The sequence below is a fragment of the Magnolia sinica genome, chromosome 1 (genome assembly GCF_029962835.1).
Source record: "Magnolia sinica isolate HGM2019 chromosome 1, MsV1, whole genome shotgun sequence".
In the NCBI taxonomy this organism is placed as follows: domain Eukaryota; kingdom Viridiplantae; phylum Streptophyta; class Magnoliopsida; order Magnoliales; family Magnoliaceae; genus Magnolia; species Magnolia sinica.
In genome coordinates, this window is record NC_080573.1 from 81,014,656 (window position 1) to 81,021,940 (window position 7,285).

Genomic DNA, 7,285 nt, shown 5'->3' on the forward strand with positions numbered 1-7,285 from the left:
AGATGGACGATATGACTCCCCTGGGCCTCGGCCCCATCCAAAACTAGGCCGAAACCCTTATGTCTGACCCCTAAAATAAATGGACGATGTAGATTTGCCACAAACATCAAAGTAGACCCCACATATGGTGCAGGTACACCCTAGTCGTGCATTGGAAGTCCTCTACTGGTCAAACATGCTTTGACCATGCCAAAACAACCAAGAAAACTAAAAACTCTTCCCGCCAATTAAACATTCAAACCTAACCATTTTTTAACCCCAAAGTGGCCCACCTAGGGCACTTTACGAAGGATCCAAACCGTTCATTATTCTCGCAGGCCTTGACTTAACAAAAAGATATAGGCTTTTAAGCTCATGTAAAGGGACGTGGAAGATAAGTTACAACCGTCCAATATGATGCATGTGGCGGATATCAGCGAGGTGGGACCCATCTGGGACCCCATGGGTGGCCTGTGATCGCCCTGATCAAGCCATCCCATCCGTCCATTCCAGCCACTGGACCACGCCCTCTTGTTGCCAAAAATGGCCGGGCAGCCATCTGCTTAAGGAAAGCAAAAGGGAGGCATTCCTTTTTAGGAAATTGATGTCGACCATTCCCTGGACCATGTGGAGATATCCGACTGTTGGGAGCTCTCTCTCCAGATCCATAAATGGAGTCCTGTAGACCTCGGGATTCGTACCCAAGTGAGAGAGAAAGAAGAAGAGAGAAAGATAGGCGGAGAGAGGAAGAAAGGAAGGAGAGTGAGAGGGGAGAAATAGAGGGCTAGAAGCTAGCCAGGTAACAACCTAGCCTTTCTCATTTGATTCTTCTAACTGTTGGTACGCCAACACGAGAGTGAAGCTGACCTCCTTTAGGCCATGAAGTCAGGTCGTGCCAAGCTCTGATGGACTAGAGAGTCAGGCCGAAACTGAGCCAATCAATGGCTCTGTTCCGGCCGAAACCAGATCCTGTAGTAGCAGCATTTTGGGATTGAAATCAAACCCAGTTGTAGCTCTGTCTCAGGCCGAAATCGGGCCAAACTTGTGACGGTATTCTAGACTGGAACCTGGGGACATACGAGCCCTGTTTTGAGTTGGAACTAGGCCAAACAATGGCCATAGTTTGAACTAAATCCAGGCCTATTAACGCCTGCAATTCCGGCCCCAAACCAGCCCTCATAATGGTTCTGGGTTGGGCCGAAAAATAAGCCAAGAAATGGCTGTACTTGGGACTGAAAATCATGTCAAACAATGGCTGGATTTCGAGCCGAAGTTAAGCTAGAATGGTAACAGCATTTTGGACTGAAACAATGGCCAAGTAGTGGCTCTATTTTGGACTGAAACAATGGCCGAGTGGTGACCCTATTTTGGGCTGCAACCAGACCGAGTTGTAGCTCTGCTTCAAGCCAGAATCAGGCCAATCAATGGCCAAGTTCTGGGCCAGGATTGGTGGCTGAAAATAGGCCCTAGTTGGGCCGAGAACTGATCTGAATGGGGACCTTCATCAGGCCCTGGTTTAGGCTGCAAACGCCCCACCAACAAGGCCCTTATATGGACTAGAAATGTGCCTTGTATCAAGGTGGAAACAGGCCTTAAAGGGAGCTGAAGTCAGGTCTCTATCTGGGCCTACCCGGATTGAAGAAACAGCCTTTCAAATAACCCGTAAAACCAGTCCCTACTGGTTCAAACGGGGGACTGAAACTGCCCTTAGGAGGACTGAGAACGAGCCTCGGATCGAGAAAGGATCTGCCTTCAAAGGAAACCAGGCTGAGATCAGTCCTCCAATGAGTTTTGGTTGGACTGGAAATAACCCTCAGATGGGCTGTCAACAAGCCTCAGTCAGGACCTAACACGACCCCTAGTCAGGAGCTAAATGCAGGGAGGTCGGACCCACCTTGAGCCGTTCATTGGCTGACCTCCAACCAGCCTGGAAAGTGGGCCGTAAATGGCCACCATTCAGGCCTCCAACGCCAACGTCCGGGCCAGCTATGGAGTAGCTCTCGAGCAGGGCACCTCGGGCCTAGGATCTGCTGGGGACGCCCTCCAGGTGGGCCCAGAGCTAGGCTGAAAGTTGGCTCCGAGGTTGGGCCAAGACCAGCTGACGTCCGGGCTATGTAGGCTAAGAACGGCTTTGGGCTTAGGCCTGAAGGTTGGGACGAATATAGCTCTGGGTTGAGGCTTGGCCTAGGCCAAGGGTGTGGCTCCAGGTTTGGACCAAAGTCAGTCAGGGGTGGGCCACACCATCTAAATCTGGTGGGCCGCACCATCAAAATCTGGTGGGCCGCACTTTATTTAAAACGGTAGGCTGCTCCCTGAATGGAGCGGGTGGGCCGTACCTCGCATTGAAACAGATGGGCCACATCATATGTAACAGCGGCCCACACACACTAATGGTAGGTGGGCCTGGTCACCTTGAATCAGGGCCATGTTCCCTTAATCATCGAGTTCTTATAACTCCTATTCATTCCAAGGTTGGGAATGCCTTCTAACACGAGTTGTTGTGATTGGGGATGACTTCAGGAAGCTACTCACATGATATTGGGCAGCGAGCAACTCAGGATCATTCGAACCAAGGGAGGGACTACAACGTTTCTGGTGATGATTCTCTTCCCCTTGGGCTTTTCACCCCTAACTAGATTAAGAGTAGTCTTTGTGGGAGTTTAGAAATGTAGAAGCATACAATGACTGATGATAATTTCTTTTAAGTTAGAGATTGCTTCAAGGAATGATTAAATAGCCTAGAAATAGAATGTGCTCATTGGGTATATTAGCTTGGTATATTTGATGATTCCAATGTTTTAGAAATATTTGACTTACTTGACCAGATTACTTTAGTGTAATGGAATGTCTGGATTGAAAGCATGGCATAGGTTTACATCTATACTTGGTTGGCTCTCTTGAACATGTGTACTAAAATTCGTCAAAGCAAATCCTACTAGTTATCCATTATATGCGCAACATGTTAACCCATTGAGTATGTATGTTTGAATTGTGAACTTATGATCATGCGATTTGTAGAAATACTTGTGCTGCTATTTAATTCCTTATTCTTGATTTAGTTCCATGTTATTATATGCAATACACACATTGTTGGAATCTCTCCATGGGAAACTCTAGCTAAGGTGAGTCCATGCTTGGGGTCTAACTAGACTAGTTGCGAAATAAGTAGACCCTAACATGGAGGTTGTGGTTTAGGGAAATTGATTATGGGGTTTACTATCCATGTATGCTTTCAATTATCTAACTATGGAATGAACCTTGTAATATTTATAATTACCGTTGCTTACTCATCCTTGAATCATTCATACCGTCATATTTTAATCGCCATACTTAACAATTTTGATACTTCATTCTAAGTCAGCATATGGTGGTGGCCCCTTGCATTGGAATTGATTGACCACATGTTGGTGGGTCCTATACACACCCTAAGGCGGTAGCCTCATGGGCCAGGGATGGTGGTCATGGGACACTATGCCCGAGCCATCAGCCTACGCTGGGCCATGTGCTCCCTGTAGTGACCGTGAGCTTATTTAAATTGGCTGAGTGTAATTGGACTAATAACGGATTGGCTAATCATGCATACATTGCATTCGGGTGATGACGGATGACTAATTCTGGATGTTGTAGCACGTGCCTAATAAGATTCAGTTGGGGTATCGTTTCACTAGCTCCCAGACCATCGACTACCGACCCACCTTTGGTGAGTTTGGCACTACGCATGTACCATGTACTTTCACTAGTGACTGGCCACATTGCATGGGTTTTGCCCAAAAGCCAACTAGATGAACATCCCCAGTTGATGTGCACTCATACATTCATGCATTTAATAAGACTGCATCATGTATTGTTTTGTGTGTTATATTATTTTATGTTATATCTTGTCTAGGGTGGCGGTGTGTAATCTTGAGGGGAAATCACACTGAGCTAGCCACTCATTCATCAATATTTAACCGTACAGAGGACGCAGGTACTGGAGCCGATGAATATGCAGCAAATCTGGAGGCAGTGCCGGTCGAGGAGGAGCTCTATGATGAGGAACCGCAGCAGGAGGCGGCCGCTTATTTTGGGCTAAACCAGTAGATTAACCCTTCATGATTATTTCAGTACATTTAGAAACTTGAATTTTTGTAATTGGCCCCCAGCTGAGTGGGCTAGAATATTGTTCGCATTTTGGATCATATCTATGTTATGTTTCACTTCCGCTATTTGCACTTTGATTTACTTCTTGATTACCATTATTATTAGTTAACTCCTGGGTTTTTGGAATGCGAGGCGTGTACTCGGGTTTTGAAAACCGGGGCGTGACAGACCCACTGGATGTATGCATTATATTGAGTATAGGGAGGGCCCATAGTGGCAGGGTCCCTCCCCTTCTCACGTCTCTCTCTCTCTCTCTCTCTCTCTCTCTCTCTCTCTCTATTTTTCCTATTGCAGCCCACCTTAAAGGATGGATTAGATCCACACCATTTGGATGGTGGAAACCCCACCATGATGTATTATCCACACCGTCCTTCCTAGATGAACCTAGACCTAGATGAAGGAAAAACACAAGTATTGGTTTGATCCAAGTGGCGGGCCACGCTGATGTGGACCCACCATGATTTATTTATTATATCCACACCGTTAAGATTGTTGGACTATGGGTTCACCATGGTGCATGTGTTTTATCAACGCTGTTCATCTGTTTCATCCAGACCGTCCAGTGGTCTAGACGTGGGTGTGATCCACCGTGATTTATGTATTTTAGCCCACTGTCCATCTGGACAGTGGGGACCCCAACAACGCATAGCTGCTGGATTGACGTCAGCAAGATCTGAGGGTCCCACATGAGGTATGCGTTTTATCCCAACCGCCCATCAGCTATTCAGCTGCTGGATTAATGACAACAAGTTCTGTGGGCCCTAATCATGAGGTATGTTTTATATCAAACCGTTCATCCGTGTAGGACCTACACGTGATGCATATGTCTTATATCCACACCATTCAGTGGTTTGGATGGTGGGGACCACCATGATATATGTGTTTTACATCTAGGCTATCCGTCCAGGCCTGGATGCTAGACATTGGTGTAAAAAAATAATAATAATAACATATATATATATATATATATATTATAATATCTAATACTATATGGTGGGCCCCACGTGGGACCGACCTGATGGGAAGGTGATTGGCTAGTGTACTTTACATCAGCTATATAGTTGATGTATTGCCACATGATGCATGTATTTCATCCTACGTTGTCCGTCCATCTGGATGGGACCCACCGCATGATGTATGTGTTACATCTACACCACCATTTGTGTGGGCCCCCCAACAATTCTGCGGATCCTGCATGATGTATGCACACTGTCCATCTGCTAGGTCACACCAGCTATATAGCTGCTGTAGTGATGTTAGCAAGTGTGGGCCTTATCATGAGTTATGTGTTAGATCCAAGCCGTCCATCTATTCGATGAGCTCGTCTGAAGGCTTGAGACTAAAGATAAGACGGATTTATCTATCAGATGGACCACACTGCAAAAACTAGTGGAGGGTTGAACGCCTACCATTGAAACCCGTTTGGGGTTCCAAAAGTTCTAGATCAATACGAAATATTTATTTTAAAACAGTGAAAATCATTATCTCCACTATTATTTGTGGTATGGTCCAGATGATCTTTCGATATGATTCATTTTTTGGGTAATACTCTAAAATGATCTCTAAAAATAGATGAATGGTGTAGATAGTCCAACTAGGGCGATGGGTCCCACTTGATGTATATGAGGCCCATTGTTGAGGCTCAATGTGATGTATGTGAGGCCCATGAGTGAGGGCCAGTGTGATGTATATGAGGCCTATGAGTGAGGCCCGATGTGATGTTTGAGAGGCCTATGGATGTGGCCCATTGTGATGTATTTGAGGCCCATGGGATGTGGCCCATTGTGATATATTTGAGGCCCATGGGATGTGGCCCAATGCGATGTATATGAGGCCCTTGTATGAGGCCCAATGTGATGCATGTTATGCCCATGAGTGAAGCCCAATGCGATGTATGTGAAGCCCTTGTATGAGATCAAAGCGATGTATATGAGGACCGATGTGATGTGTGATTCCAACATGATGTATGTAATAATGTTTATGATGGGTCATGCCTTGGGAATAATGAGGTTTGATGTCCACATTGTAAGAGTAATGATGGTTAAATGTCCACATTATAACTCTACCTAGGGCCCATTGTTAGGCTCATTCTCACCTCCCCTTAGTGGGCTAACCCAAACTGTTGGGCCCCCCTTGATCGTTAGGCCCATTCTTGATATGAATATGTAATGACCCTGAAAATTTTGTGTTAATCTTTCCTTAGTAGCTTTTTGGGGTAATTAGCGCTATACTTGATTGCTTGTGAAATTTGCATCAATCACTTTAAATTGTATCTGCATGACTCAAAACCTGTAGATTAATTAGCGCTATGTTACTCTGAAATCTGGGATTCATGGCTAAAGCCAGTTGCTCTTGGGATTTTTTGAAAGTTCTGTATCGGACCTGGACTGCGCGTCGAAAGTCCGATAGCGATGATCTTAGGCTGTTGTGGTCACCATGTTGGGCTTGACCATCACCTCGAAAATCAAGTCCATGTGATGTTATAGGTCGATTTGTTTGAGTTTGGAGTGAAGAGTGTGAGAACGGTTGGAAATTTAATGAGATTTTATGAAATCTAAGTCGTGTCGCTTGCGTGACGATTTTAAGCAATCTAACCGTCGGATTCTGACCCAATTTCACCCTCTGATCAGGGAAGGTGGCCCAGGCATGTCCTTGTGCTTGTGGACCTGATCGAGATTCGGTGACCGTTGAATTGAGTGTGGTCCGCCACGGCTGATTTGAAGAGCCGGTCGGTACGAAAACTCAGCTTGACCTAGATCCATGGTCAGTAGGCTTAAGTCTGACCTTTTGTGGTAATAGGCCCACCGGAAGTGCTTCGTTGGATCGTGAGAGGCCGGTTTTGGTTATACCCTAAGTATACCTTGGCCCTGGGGTTATTTTCATCAATATTAGGCCTATTTATAGACCTTAAAACCCTAGCTCTCTTTTCCATATGAATTTCCTAACCTTAACTAAGAAAGAGAAAGGAAAAAAGAGAGAAAGTGAGAGAGAAGTTGGTAAATCATCTTAGATTCTTTCCTGTTCTTCTTCATCCTTAAACCTTCACTTTTGAATCATTATTCCGGCGATTCTGAGTTCATCTTTAGGTAAGTTAACCTAACCCTAATCTGTGTTAGAGCTTAGAATAGTCTTTGTGTGTTGTAGCTCATTTCTATTCTTGCTTTAG